The sequence below is a fragment of the Arvicola amphibius genome, chromosome 2 (assembly GCF_903992535.2).
Source record: "Arvicola amphibius chromosome 2, mArvAmp1.2, whole genome shotgun sequence".
NCBI classification, from domain to species: domain Eukaryota; kingdom Metazoa; phylum Chordata; class Mammalia; order Rodentia; family Cricetidae; genus Arvicola; species Arvicola amphibius.
Genome location: NC_052048.2, coordinates 35,066,044 through 35,081,366, shown reverse-complemented (window position 1 = coordinate 35,081,366; position 15,323 = coordinate 35,066,044). Strand labels below are relative to the sequence as shown.

Sequence of the window (15,323 nt, the reverse complement as noted above, 5' to 3'; positions counted from 1 at the left end):
ATCCCCGTGCGGTCAGTGGCGTTTCCGCTCGGGCAGCGGGCTGAGTGAGCTGCCGCTGCTGCCGCCGCTGCCGCCGCCGGGGGAGGGGCGGCCGCCGCCCGCCTGCGCTCAGAGACTCACGCAGCCCTAGTCCCGCCAGTCCGCCAACACAGTAGTGCCGGCCCCCCTCCGCCCCTGGCCCTCCCCCCTCCCCGCCTTGGGCTCGCTCCGCCTTTCTGCCCCCCCACCCCCACCTCACGGGTACGGGCCATTCCCGGCCAGGAAACGCCGTGGCGCCGCGTTGGGCCTAACTCGAGTCTCGCTGCCTCCCGGGAGTGCCGTGCGCCGCAGCCCGGGCCCAGGCCCCGGCAGCGCCTGGGTCAAGGTAAGGGTCCAACAGAAAAAGAGACACCGAACCACACGACCGGTCCCCGGGGGAAGAAGGGTCACCTCAGTCTCCCCGCGTTCCTGCTCCTCGGGATCGTGGGCCTGGGCCTCCCAAGGCTGGTAGCAGGAGGATGCTGTCCTTCCCATCTTCTTGGCCACCCTTACACACCATTGCACTCCTCTTGCCCGGGGAGAAGGGCTCCTCTTAATCCAGTCGACCCTGCTACCTTTTTAATGTCTTCCCTGGGTCAGGACTCTTCCCCTCCCCCTACTCTGAGCTCCCCTTTTTTTCCTGGGCTCTGCCTACTCCACGTTTATACCCTTTTCAGGAGAGGCCTCTCGCAACCCTGCTCTCAGAATACACAGGCATACTTTTTTTTCTGTCCCTGAGACCCCCCACCTCCACCCCCTGTTCTTGAGGCCTTGTGACAACTCTGAACGCTCGGGGGCCCAGTCCTCCCCTCCATAATCTTCCCGAAAGCCTCTCCCTGCTTCTCGAGTCCCTAGCTCAGATGGCTGCTGCCTTTTCCTTACCAAAGACATTACCTTCACCACCCCCACCTCACATTCTTGGACTCCCTGTGGCGTGTGCCCCAGTATCCCTGCGATATCTCCATTGAATTTGTAGGGTTCCAGTCTGGAATTAAGCCAGATTTTGTCGTTTTCCGTACCTAGGGCGTGGAGAGCGATCTTTCAGAACGACTTTAAGCCGGGGGGGAAATGTGCCCCTCGTGAATTCTCTTCCCTTATGCGTGCAGGCTAAGATGTTAGGTGAACGGTGGTGGGCAAAAGCCCTGGTTTTCGTGGTGAATCGCGCTGAGGGAAAGTTTTAACTGCTGGGAAAGCCCCTTTTATGCTAATTTATTCTATAGAGCGCCTTTGCCTTTTTCATGCTCAGGAATAAGGGATCTTTCTCCTGTGTACTGATGCTGCAGCCCGCTCTACTGGTCTGGGTCAGGGGTGCGTGTATGACCTGCATTTTCTGCTTTCTCATGTTACTTGTGTAATGTGTTCACTAGCAACTCATTTCTTGCCCAGAGCTATGGACGCCACTGGGTTTTGTCTATACCTGAGTTCCTTTTTCCAATTTTTCCTGTGCTTAGAATACTTACAGAATTCAGCTTCTCTAATTTCCTTCACACTTTACCTAAATAAATTGTTTTTAGATGACATATTTGTGACCAAGGTCATGTTTACATTACTTCCTTGGGCGTATATTAAATAGCTGTACTTTTGGTTGGGGAAAATCCTGGTGATTGTTACGAGCTTTTTCAGGAGGAGGTTTGTGTGCAACGTTTTGAAGGGAAAGTGCTTTTGATGGTTAGTTTTATATTAAGAATAGTGTTAGGTCGCTAGGAGGAAAGCTTTAAGGGGTGGTTTTAGATGTGTGCAGTCTGACCTAGGACTAAAGCAGAGAATACTGACATAATCAGAGATTTCTGCTTGGAGGACATAGGAATTTTTTTTCCCTTGGATCTCTTCCAGTTTTCTCAGGATCATTAGTTCTCTGGCCAAAATTTGTGGCCAGTTATGGGATTAAAGCCTTTAAGGTTATTCAGATTGTCATGTGTAGAATACTGAATTATGTCCTTTCCTAGGACACGACCCAAGACTCTTGTTCTTAGCTGTAAATTTAAATTTCATCACTGAATGTTTGGGAAATTGGCTTTTTAAAAACCAAAGCTTAATACTTGCTCCTAAATTGCTGGTTTAATTAAAAACGAATATTTGGCATTTGGTATGTGTTGATTTTTCTAATCAAAGATCTCAGTTTAAAACTGATGTTTGGATTGTTTCTAAAATCATATGTCCAGCCCTTCTAGCATGGAGCGCTGGTCAAAAAAAAAAAAAAGTGTCTTAAGAAGTGGGGGTTGGGTAAAGAGAAGGTTGCTCCTGTGTTGGATCACAGGAGTGAGTATACAAGGCGGCAGCAGCTGCTGGCTCTGGAGCTCTGGTTGCTACGTGAGAAGCTTGAGTAGTGCTGGCTGCTGTCTCCAGGGAAGGACAGCAGTGCAACGTCCATTAATGTTGTTGGCTGCAGGGAACTGCACTTAGGCGATGGCTGCTCAGGACTGGAAAGAAACCTTGTTTGCTTTCCTGGGAAATTGCACTGCTGAGCTGGTTTGCTTTTTGTTAGTGAAGAGACCAGAATTAGCAGTTTGTAACTGTATCCATTTATGGATAGCCCCATCTTGAAAACTGGATCAAGTTAAAGAGTTTGGGTTTTTGTTTGGGGGAGGGAGTTGGCAGATTTTTGGTATTACCTGAGATTTTATACTTCCACGGGACTAAAACCTTCATTAGTGTTTTGATCTTTTAAAAATCCTTTTGAAGACTAAAGTAGTATTGTAAAGATGTCCCCGAGTACCAGAATAGGGTGAAGAGGATCTTTATGTTCTGTTTTTGCAGTGCAACTCATGTTTTTCTCTATCTCTTAATTGTTTAAGTTACTTCTGATTTGTATGTGTCTCTCCATTTTAGGCCATATTTACCTTCATGAACATCTAAACATCTGACTATACTTGGAAGCCTAAACTAAAAAGAGCTACTTTTGGATTAATATTTAATTTTTTGTTCTTATTTTCTGTATTAATCTGTAGACCCCTACAGATTAGATAACTTCACTGATGTTTGACCTATAAATTGGATTAATTGTCTATGTGTTGGATTATAGTCTTGACATATAATCCATCAGAAAGACATTATGTGTCTTGACAGTAATCCATCAGAGACACAGGAAAAACCAGAAGTAATAGTCAGAAATTGAGTAAATTTAGTGCAGGATAGTAAGAAAGCAGCAAGAGTCCCTTCTAACTTTGGATACCTGCTTCCAACCGAACAGAACCAGGATGATCTCTAATTAAGCCCAATAGTTTATCTGACAGAATATTTGAAACAGAACCATCACCCAGGCATGTGCAACACATAAAATCATGTGTTGTTTTCTCTCCCTAAGATCATTACTGCAACCAATACCTGTTTGCCCAATTTTGTATCAATGTATCTAAATCCCACAAACATCTATAATTTGTAGTTTGACTCTAGCACTTATGGCAAGGAACCAAGAAACAATGGTGAACATTTTGTCATTTACATAATGTGGTTCATACTCTTTGCAGTGCTAAAAGCAGGTCTATAAAACAAAACTCTTCTTAATGATTATTTCAGGTGGTTTTAATACAGTTGTTACATAGATAAGATACTATATCCCATAGGTATAATTTCACTTTTGCAGATAGTTTAATAGACTTAGATTTAAGATGCAGGTGTTTTTAGCTTAATTATACAAGTTTTTTAGAAAATAAATGATTGCTACTTTTACTTCCTGGTGGGTTTTTTTTTTTTTTCTTTTGTAATGGTTGTAGTCTCACTGTAATCACTTTAGAGAATCAAGAGGCTTTTTTCTTAGAAGGGTTACTTGGACTGACATACTTAAAAATACTTAAATCTTTTGATACTGTCTAGTATCTAGGAATCTGCCTACTTCTGGAAATTATTCTGACACTTTTTGACAGTATTGGCTATGTCAACTTTGCCTTTGGATGGAGAAATAAAATCTTCATTGAAATAACTTTGAAACATTAGGCCTTAGCAATCAGTAATTGTTGAGTACATATCAAAGAGAAATTAGATCATAAGTAAAATAAAATTGTACCATAACTTTAGGCTAAACTCTAGTGACTTGTCAGTTTTTGAAATTAAGAGGCATAGCTAGTTAGTAGTGAGCTTAAACTGCAAAACACCTTGGAAAATGTATATAATAATACAACTGTTAGTCATTTATAATTTGATTTAAAATGTTCTTTCAGGCAGACTTCTTAGGAAAATAATGCACCTATGTTAATAGATTGGTGTTATCCTGGACTGTAGAGATTCTAAGCCATCTACTGAATGACATGACCTTCACTTGGTATTGTGTTCATTTCCTCTAGTGGCTAGAATTCAGGGAAGGTTGCAAAAGGTAAAGAGAATAGCCTTTCTTGCACTTATCTATACTTTGTTAAATCATGTAATCCTAGGGAAATTGTTCTGTTTTGTATTTAATTATAAATTGGGTAGAGATGCCATTAACTGTGACTGGCAAGCATCACTTGAGAGTGTTCTTATTCAGGACTTGAAGAGAACTGTGAGGTAACTAAATGGACAGACAGTGACTCTAAGTCCTCTGTGTGTGTGTGTGTGTTCGTGTGTGTTCGTTCCGTCTGAGTAAGTGGTCTGTCCTGCCCCACTCCGTTTACATTTTTTATTTTATTTTTGCAGAGTAATTGGGGAAATAAAGTTTACTTAATGTAAATTTCCTTGAAGTATCTTTGATAATGAAGTCAGGAAACTCAATTTTTTGCTGTTTTGAATCCTTGGTATTTTTAAAACCCTAAACTTATTGGTCAGTTTTGCTTGGAACATACGTCTCCCGTTTCTGCATCTCTTCTGTCTTGTAGTATGAAACATCCCAGAATTTTCATTTCTGAATTGAAGTGATAGTCATATATGTGTACACCCAGAGTTAAGGAATCCTTTTAGCCTTAATATTATGAATTATAATATGAAACAAATCAGGAACTGTAGAAATTTCTGACTAAGGAATCAAGTTTTTGATTTATACTGCTGGATCAAAGGGATCAGTTCCTTGCTGCTCTGTTTGTTTGAGAAATAGGTGGAAGTATGGGAGGAGCCACAGACCTCTGCAGCAGGATTTGGTATGATAGAAAAGGAAGATTGTTGTTTCAAATCGCCAGCTGCTTATGTCAGACTGACTCCCTTATTATGCTTCCAGTAGGCCTGTCAATATGGCCAAACAGCTAGATAAGTGCGGGGAAGGACAAAGGGCTCTTTGCACAGCAGGGAAGCAGTGTTAGTGGGGGAGGGGCAGGAGGTAGGAAAAGCAATAGGAGACCTCCCTCCCCCCTCAGGAGATTATTCACTTTGGTTTACAATTAAAGAAACTGTTTTTAGTTCCCACTTAAGCCTTGAATTTATGCCAAGCATATACTTTTAAGCCCAAATTCCATATATTTTAGAAATCTGGGACAAATCTGTCCTATCTTCCAAGGGAAAAAAAACAAAAACCTCAAAGCATTGTGTGAGTTAAAGTGATTTCCCTGTTATGTTTCCTGCCCTTCTAAATAAATGTAAGTTGCCTCCTTACCTTAGTGGACCAGCGCATCTGCTAGCCAGATTTTAGTAAGGATTGGAATGTCATATTCTGTGTGAATTAAGTTTGTGTTTCAATACATGCAGTATGTTTAGTTTGGGTTTAGATTCGACAAGGTGTCAAATACTGTGTTTTCCTTTGTACTGTAACTACATATTGTTAACTTTGATTTTATTTTAGTAAGAGAAAAAGCACAATCTAACATTCACGTGTTTTTGGTCACCATCATGTAAAATGTGAACTGAAAAAGAGTTTTTATAACAGGGCTTTGTAGCTCACATCTGTATGTCCTGTACTCAGGAAACTGAGTCAGGAGGCTCAGCCAAAGATTGATGCTAGCCTGAGCTACAGAATTAGACTCTTGTCTCAGAAAAGAAAACCAACAATAACCCCCCCCCCAAAAAAAAAACCCACACACACACAAAGGAAAGCTACCTTATTGTTTCAGTCTTCCTCCTACTTCCTGCAGAATCTGATGTGCTCTGGAGATTACTGTTGCCCCCTCCCCAAAACTTTTAGCTTAGATTCAATCCTGTTAGTTTGTGCTTAGATCTCAGCAAAAGGTGATTGCATCTAGCTTGTTACTTAATAAGAATTATGGCGTTGGAAGTGTGTAAGTTATATCTCTTATAGGCAAAACCATTGAAATACTGCCAAATTTAGGTTCCTGTTGAAGTTGTTATTAACAGTCTGCCCTGAATCATTTCAGCTACTTTTTAAAGAATTGTCAAATGTTACATGTATGAGAGAGTTCTTTTTAAAAATTACATTCACAAATTAGCCAGTAGTTATTTAGATTACAAAAGGATTCCTCCTTATAAAGTAGTATATGACAGTTCATTTTCATGAACAGTTGTTTGAAGAGAATTTAATTTTTAGAGATCCTTCAACTGTTTTTCCAAGATCACATCTGTTGCTCCACTGAGAAAACTGGAGTGCTGATTTCTTTTTATGGATTGGCAAAGAAGACATAGTTTTAAACTAATATAATATACATTGATCAAGTTTTGTGTCATTTCTCTCTTTCGTTAAAGAAATACAAATGTTGCCCGCATAATATTTTAAGTAAGACTGTCTTGGCAGTTATAACACATGGAATACTTTGGTTTGAAAAGGGAAATTTGAGAGGCCGGTGAGAAGACTCGGTTGATGAGATATTTGTAAAAGGACTTGAAGTCGGTTCTCCAAACCCTTGTGAAACAGCATGTGTGTGATGGTTAATAGATACTTGTAATCCCAGCTCTGGGCAGGCAGAGACAGATCCTTGGGGCTCACTCAGCAGTCAGTCTTGCCTAGTTGGCCGGTTTAGGCCAGTAAGAGACCCTGTCTGAGTGTTGACGGGAAAGATAGTGCCTAAGAAATAAAATGACATTATGTTTGTCCTCTGGCCTGAATATGCGCACCCGTGTGCACACATGCCCAACAAGAAAGTAAATTTGTTAGCACTACTGTGAAAAGTTTCTCGTCAACAAAATAACAACAGCATGAATAGAAACTTTGCTATAGAAATTTGGATAGTCATTTCTTCTGTTTACAGTCAAATTGATATAGATTATTTCCATAGACTAATGGGACCAAAAGGAAGCTAGTTCTAGCTCATTCTCTACCAACAAACTATTGCTAGCATTAGAGTTCCCTTCAAAAATGTTAGAAATCTCTAAAAATGTGGCTTTTATTGCTTCTTTTAACTGAGTCTGACTAGAGACCTAAAACAGATCCTAAGAAAAGTGAAAAGGTAGAAAACTACATCTTGATCCCAGTAATATTTATAACTTACGGCATCCCAAACAGCTAATTTCATTTTCATAAGATGAGGCAGCAGTAGGCCAACATGGAGGTTGCGTGCGCGCGCGCGTGCACACACACACACAGACACAGCACCTCATCTTGCCGTACAGCTGCTCCACCTTACTTCCTGCTATTATTATCCCACTACGCCTCTTCCCAGCAAAAAAGAAACTAGGACAAAGAGGGAATTGAATGGGATACTGTAGTTTATATTATGGTAGGTTGTGCATTTGTTTAAAATTCTAAAGCTAATGCTTAAAAGTCTAGTGACAGATAACTTACGTCCTCCACTCTTTTCAGAGCTGTTTCAGATTCTTAGCGTACAAAAAAGGTTTTAAAACATAATTCCATTGGCTATTCATGGTTATTATCACTACCAGATGCCACTGTATTATAAAGTGAAATCCATTGTGTATTTGCAGTTTATATTGGAGATTACCAATGTATACAGTTTGGGTTTATGACTAGAATTAAGATTTTTTTTTAAAGTTAAACCTTTATATCTTTGACTTCTTTACCTAATTAAGTAGCTGTTTGAATATAAAAATTTTATGCCAGAGTTCTTTAAGCTTTTTCCAATGCTAAAATGAAATTTTAATTTTTATCATTTTTATTGTTGTGTTCTTGTGCTGAGATTTCCCCTCTCTCCTGTAATGTGAAGACTTAGAACACCCCCTGCTCCCCATAATTTATTAAGGTGTGTATGCTGCTGTTATGGTAAGAGTGGAAGCTTTGTAATTCTTAGACCTTGTGATCTGGTTCAAACTTTTCAGGATTTTACTAGCATATTTAATAATGTAGAGTCAGTCCACAGGGATTTCATTGTTTTATGTTTGCATTCGTTGTCAATTTGTATTAGGGAGTTGTTTTCTCTCACTATGTGCATGACTTTTTAATATTTTTTTAATTTCTGTCTCATTCTGATCCCATATTGAAAATTCTGTTTCCTACCACCAACCATAGCATGTAGTTTTGTGCCTTCTTGGCTTTTGTAAAGGAGGGTGGGTGATCTGCATTTAACAGTCAATTGAACATTCTTGATATCAAGCAAGGGTTTACTTATGAAGAACCTTGAAGGATGTTAACAATTAGTTTTCCTCTGCATTTTATTTATATTAAATTTTTCTTTATTATGGACTGTTGAAAGTTGACTTGTTTTTAAAGGAAAAGACAGTTATATTTATTTTAGAAATAAACGTGGTTATTGTGACATCTGAGATATATCAAAAGAATACTTTTTTGTAGTTTTGAGAATTGAACCCAGGACCTTGACTGTGTTAGCAAGTATTGTCCATATACAAGACTGAAAGGACGATTAGAAAAACTTACTTTCATTTAAGATAAACAGTTAATATGAAAGAGAACAGAGATATGCTTTTGAGGCAGTAAGATTGACTACACAGTGAATGTAACATTAGATTGCTGTATGAACACATTAATTTTATTTTCTCAATGCTGTGGCAAGAACTACTTCAGCCATAAAGTAAATATATTTCTGTGCCTACAGCCTGGGAAATGTTAGCTAAAATGACTTTTTTTTTTTTTTTTAAGAACAGAGCTGGGGGAAAAATTTAGAAGTCTAAAGTTAAGTCTCTTAAAATATTTCTGCTCTTGTTGAATTTAGTTTTATTTATATCAAATAGAACTTAAATTCATAGTCCAGCAAAAGTACAAAATAAGGACAGGTTGATAGTGTCAAGGCACATTTAAAAATGCAGCTAAAATATATGAAATTGGTGGAATTTTTGTATTTGGGCTACTTATTGAAAGAGTCTATTTAAAATCTTCAAAACAAAATCTTTACAGGTTACAAATTTATTGGCTGCATAGTAAATAAGCAGAACTAAATTCAAATACCTTCTAAGAATCAAAACAAGTAAACATCGGCTATATTGCTCCGAAGTTACTATTGCTGTATACCAGGTAGAACAAGTAAATAAGAAAGCAAACTCACAAAGCACTTTTGCTTTGGAATTTTGGGTTTAATTGGCCTGACCAAATGTTTTTAGGCTTTATTGTATTGTTAATTATAGTGTATCCATTCAGGATTTGAGTAGACCATGTATGGTCTTCCTCGAAGACATGTATTTTTTAAGAAACATGGCTCTTGGGTAGGTGTAACCTTCCTTTTATAGTTGATTATGAACTGTTAGTATGAAAAGGAATGGCTGGAAATTTTCATGGTATACAGAGCAGCAAGTAGTCATACCCTACTTTGTAAAATAGCAAGCTGGACAGTTTAGGATTACGCGCACTTCCTGATCGTCTAGAGCAGTGTGGTTCGTACCCTTCCTAAAGCTGCAACCCTTTAATGCAATTCCTCATGTTGTGGTGACCTCCACCCTAAATTATTTCATCGCTTCTTCATAGTTATAACTTTGCTACCATTATGAATCATAATGTAAATATCTGAGTTTTTCAGTGGTCTCAGGCAACCCCTGTGAAAGGTTGTTAAGCAACCCCCAGGAGTCTAGACCCACAGGTTGAGAACCACTATTCTAGAGGATTCATGTTTGGTTTCTAGCACACTCAAGCTTCAGGGGAACTGATGATCTTTTCTGGCCTCCAAGGGAACCCGCATTTATGTGCATATAATTTAACAATAAAATAAATTTAAACAAAATAGCAATGTGCTAACCAAGAGGTGAAAAGTAATTTTGGGGGGAATGCCTTAGTTTTTTCTAAATATGTAATAATAGTAATGTATTACTGTGGCAAATAGTTGTGCAAAAATTTCAGCTACTTTTTAAAAATCCTGTTTATTTCCTGTGTATGGGTGTTTGTCTTCATCTGTTTGCACGCACCATGTGTATGCATGATACCTGTAGAGACCAAAGAAGGTGTCAGATTCTCTGGTATTGTGTTTATAAATGGTTGTGAGCCACTATGTGGGTTCTAGGAATTGAACTCTGGTCCTCTGTAAGAACAGCCAGTGCTCTTAACCACTGAGCTCTCTCTCCAGCAACCAGCTGATTTTTTTTTTTTTTTTTTTTGAGACTATTGATGGGAAAGGCAAGTACTCTATAGAACTACACCCTAATCCTGGAAAATTTTTTCTTAAGTTTTTATGAGGAGGGACCATGCTACATCTTAGTCTCCCTAGGACAGTTCTGCTGTCCTAGCATCGTGAATAGCATGTGGCATCTTTTTCACCCTCCAAAACTGGCCCAGAACAGACCTTCAACTATGAAGAAACACTTAGTCCCTACCTAGAAAACCATTTTCTTTGCAGAGTTCTGATTCTGTTCTAGAATTTGTCTTTTGGTTTCTTATTCTCCCCTACTAAGCAATTTTTCGAGTTTAGCTAGAGATTGGATTAATTTTAAAACTTAATTAGGAAAGGTCTTAATACAACAAAGCAGAAAAATGGACTTCCTTTGGTTTTATCAAACTGTTAGTTGAAAATACCCAGTTTAGGGCTGAGCATGGTGGCTCATGCCTAATCTCGTACTTGAGAGGCAGGGACAGGTGACTCTCTGAGTTCAAGGCTAACCTGATTTGCAAAGTGAGTTCCAAGGACACATAGTGAAACCCTGCCCAGCAATAATTACAATAATAGCCTAGTATACACCAGGATTCTGCCCAGCAGCACCCTACTCAAATCCACTTAAGCCAGGCGCCTGGCTATGGCCCTTTAATCCAGCACTGGGAGGCAGAGACAGGCAGATCTCTGTGAGTTCCAGATCCACCTGCCTCTGCCTCCCAAGTGCTAGGATGAAAGGTGTGTGCCACCACCAGACAGCTTGATGTGAGGTTTTTAATGAACAAACTAACTATTTTTAAATGACACTGTTTTACATTTTTGCAAATTTCTTTAGTATCTATCTTAATAGAAGACAGCTGCTTTTTCAGAACTGCTTCTGCCTTTAATTTGTTGTGATAAGCTGAAAATAATATGGATATAGTCAGAAAAGGGAAGAACTCAACAGTGACTGTTGAGGGAGTCTAGAAGATTTTAGGAACTCTCGCAACTGTGCTTGGAATCATGGGCCTAAAGCCATTCTTTCTTTATGCTTTTGAAATGGTGATATTCTATCATTTCATATATTGTTTGGACTGAAATATTCTCTCTGGTGTATTATTGGGCAGAGTTACAGTTGAATACAGAAGGCAAGATAAGTACTTGGTTTTCATCACCCCTACTTATTGATTTTCAAAATAATGGATAACTTAGCAACTGTAGGAGGTGATCAGTGAAGTATTACTGTGGTTTTGAATGTCCTTTGCTGTTACTATTTTTGACATTCAGACTGTATGTACTCCTTTGACTTGTTTAAATCCTTTAAATTCATTCTTAGTAGTTTCCTGACTTGTTTCATTGTTTTATAATTCTAGTATGACCAAATGATTTAGGGCCATTTTTACCATTTTTCACCCCAAAACAGTTTCTGGTATATGGGGGAGGGGAGTATTGTTTTGCTTTGCTTTTGTGACCCAGTCTTGGGATATATAACACAGACTCACCTGAAACTTGGAGGTCTTTTTTCCTTCTTCAGACATCTTTCTCAACCTTAGTTTGTTTTAATTGGAATTGATCCTTAGAGACTAAGAATGTTTGTTGCTCTTTAATTGATGCTGTTTCTAATTTTTTTTTTTTGTTTTTGTTTTTCAAGACAGGGTTTCTCTGTAGCTTTGGAGCTTGCCCTGGAACTAGCTCTTGTAGAACAGGTTGGCCTCGAACTCCCAGAGATCCACCTGCCTCTGCCTCCCGAGTGCGCCACCACCGCCCAGCTAAAAATGCTTTTATTTTTAAAACACCTAATCACTAATATTTCAAATTCAGTACCACATAATTAATGTAAACTGATCTCCCCTTTTCTGTGCCCAACTCTCAATTTCTAGTGACACCAACATATTTCTTCACTTTTTGCCTCAATATTCTTAAACCAGTTTTAGATTAGTAGCACATTATTACTAAAAGGTGGGTGGTTTGTTATATCCCTTCAGACACAGTCAATTAAACTACAATATTTTAAAATCTTTTCAAGTGTTCTCTGTGTGGTTATGCCACCAGCTTGATACTCTGTGAAGTTAATTTTTATTTCTTTTTCAGGGATTACCTTCTGCTTTACAATTAAGTAAATGAAAATACTAGTTACTATGTAAAGTTTGCAAAGCTAACTATGGTCAGAAATATCCCGCTTCTATCCCTAATGTCGTCTTCCCTGTCCTCTTTCTGTCTCATACTCAGACTTGACCTCTTCTTATGAACATTAGTGTTTTTTGCATTTACATTTATTTATGGGTAGGCATGCACATCTGCATGCATGAAGTCGGAAGTCAGCTCGTCCGTTTTCTCTGCCATATGCATTCTGTGGATCAAACTAAGGTCTATAAGGTTAATGGTAAAACACCTTTTTCTGGTGAGCCATCTTGCTGGCTCTCAAGATGGTATTTTCCCAGGATACTTCTAGAGCCGTTTTTGTTGTTGTTGTTGTTTTGTTTCTTAAAGATTTATTTGTTTGTTTGTTTATTTATGTATACAGCATTCTGCTAGCATGCTAGAAGATGGCACCAAATCTCATTTTAGATGGTTGTAAGCCACCATGTGCTTGCTGGAAATTGAACTCGGGACCTCTGGAGAGTTCTTAACCTCTGAGCCATATCTCCAGCCCCAATATTTCTGCCTTAATGGAAGAAGTACTTATATTAAGTTAGTTTATTTAAATATCTCCATTTATATTTTTTAATAATATTTTTTATGCAACAACTAATAATAGTTTTAGAAAAGCAGTGGCATAGAGTTTCTTTTAGGAACTAGAATTTTTTGACTTAATAAAACTTATTTGGGGTAGGAATCTTCCATTTTCCATTTAAAAAAAAGTCTTGAAATGCTAGATTATGTTTGTTTCTGGTGGCTTCAGGTATACTTGATACTGCTTCTGTTGTAATAACTTCTCAGCAGACATTTCTTGAACAGTTCACTGTTAGACTTGAATTTCAGGTGCTGTTTAGAACTACCTTTTTTACATTTATCACTTCAATTCCAAATACATTCAAATGTTTTAAAATTGGTTAAATGTTTAATTCTTGCTGACATCGTAGAGTTACAGTTTCACATTTCAGCATTATCAGTTTCTTCTAAGTAGACTATTAAATCATAGGTGGAACAGTGAGGAAAAGTAATTAGAATGTGAAGGTTCTAAAAGGGTAAAGTGAGGGGTGTGAGAGAAGTATACCAGATATACAGTGTATACACATTTAAATTACACAAAAAGGAAATAAGTACACTTTGAGATTGGTTTGGGCCCGCCCCCCAGCTCCCACAAAAAAAAAAAATATAGGGGCTCTGCAATTGGATAGACCTTAATGCATGCTCTGGTTCTGTCTTTATTAATGTATGTACTCATAGTTTTGGATGTTTGAGAAAACAAGAAGGTGGTCCTGGGTTCCGTACAAGTGTAGTTATAGGTTTTTGTGAGCTGCTCAACATCAGTGCTGGGAACTGAACCTGTGTCTTCTGCTAGAGTACTGTGTACTCTTTTTAATTTCTGAGCCATCTCTTCAGCCCCAGATTCTTATTTTTAACTCGTTTCTTGGCAAGTGTAATTCTTTGGCCTAATAGAAATAGTACCTTCCTCATAGAATTGTTACTAAACATTACATGAGGTAATGCACGAAAATGGAGTATAAAAACAGTGACTAGTACAGAATAATCAGTAAACAGTAGCTTTTAATTTGAAAGTTGGTATTTCTTTTAGGAGTATTTGATTAGTTTTCTAAACTCTGAAATAACCTTACTTAGGATTATGTTTATATGTTATAAATGGCATCTGATTTTCATTATTTTGATTATATGAAATTAACTAGTTGTTAACAAAGGAGTAATTGGTACATGGCTGAAATTTGAAGCTTCTAACTTGTTTATAGTGCTGTAGTCAAACCCAGGGCCTTGCTTGTTCTTCCTCCTGAGTTAAAAGTCTTTGTAGCCCAGGCTGACCTTGAGTTTGTGAATCTAACTGCCTCTAAGTGTGGCTACTCATTTTCCTCCACACAGTAGGCAGGTCTCTTGTTTTATAAATATGCCAGTGCTTACTTACTTCAAAAATGTAATCACTGGATGGCTTAGCAGGTAATTAATTCTTGCTGTGCAAACCCAACTAGAGTTCAATCCATGGAACTCAATTAAAGTTGGAGGAAGAGAAGAACCATATCCCAAAGATGTCCTCTGACCTCCACACCTATACTGTTATGTTTGCACCCTCACACAATTAAATATTTTTTTAAAATATTTATTTATTTATATGTATACAATGGTCTGCCTGCGTGTGGCCCTGCAGACAGAAGTTGGCACCAGATCTTATTACCGGTGGTTGTGAACCACCATATGGTTGCTGGGAATTGAACTCAGGACCGCTGGAAGAGCAGTCAATGCTCTTAACCACTGAGCCATCTCTCCAGCCCCACAAATAAATATTTTTTAAAAATTTAATAGAAAAGGATGCTTTAAGGACAGCTGAACCTTAGGAATTAGAGTCTTCAAAGTAGGTACAGAGTACCATTTATGCTGACCAGTTGTCAGGTTCATTCTTTACCCTGTTGGGATTGTCTGTCAGTGAAGCTTAAGTGCTTGGAGGTGCTCACACACACACACACACACACACACTTTAAAAAAAACAGCCCTTGAGATAAGCTCTCTCAGTAAGTCCCCTGGGATGACTTTGAACTAACAGTGTAACTCAGGTAATATGGGCTCCTACTTTAACTTCCTGAGTAGCTGGGCTTACAAGTTTTCAGGTCCAGGTATTCCTTAATCATAGAAATTGAATGTTTGCTTTTTAAAAGTACTTTTAGATTAAAAAAAATGCACATGGCGGGTTACTTAATAAATTCAGTCCTCTTTCTTTTGAGGTCAAAGTTGAAGAAAACTAAAATTTGTATTAGATGAGAGTATTTTAGAGGGAGTTGTAAGAAAGGACAAAATGGCAAACTAAAGTCCTCCTTCAAACAAAAATAATAACTAGATTATATTACCTCTATATACCTCTTAGTTTTGTACTTACTTGAAATTCTTCAT

The 15,323-nt window shown here is 38.3% G+C and overlaps 1 protein-coding gene across 2 annotated transcripts in view; it reads left to right on the top strand.

The window, feature by feature from the left end:
• Positions 1-214: 214 nt before the first annotated feature.
• Positions 215-15,323, top strand: part of Setd5 (SET domain containing 5) — an 84,284-nt gene continuing 69,175 nt past the window's right edge. For both annotated transcript variants that reach the window (XM_038320191.1, XM_038320189.1), the window contains exon 1: positions 215-364. The gene's annotated coding sequence lies outside the window, so the exon portion shown is untranslated. The remainder of the gene's footprint in view (positions 365-15,323) is intronic.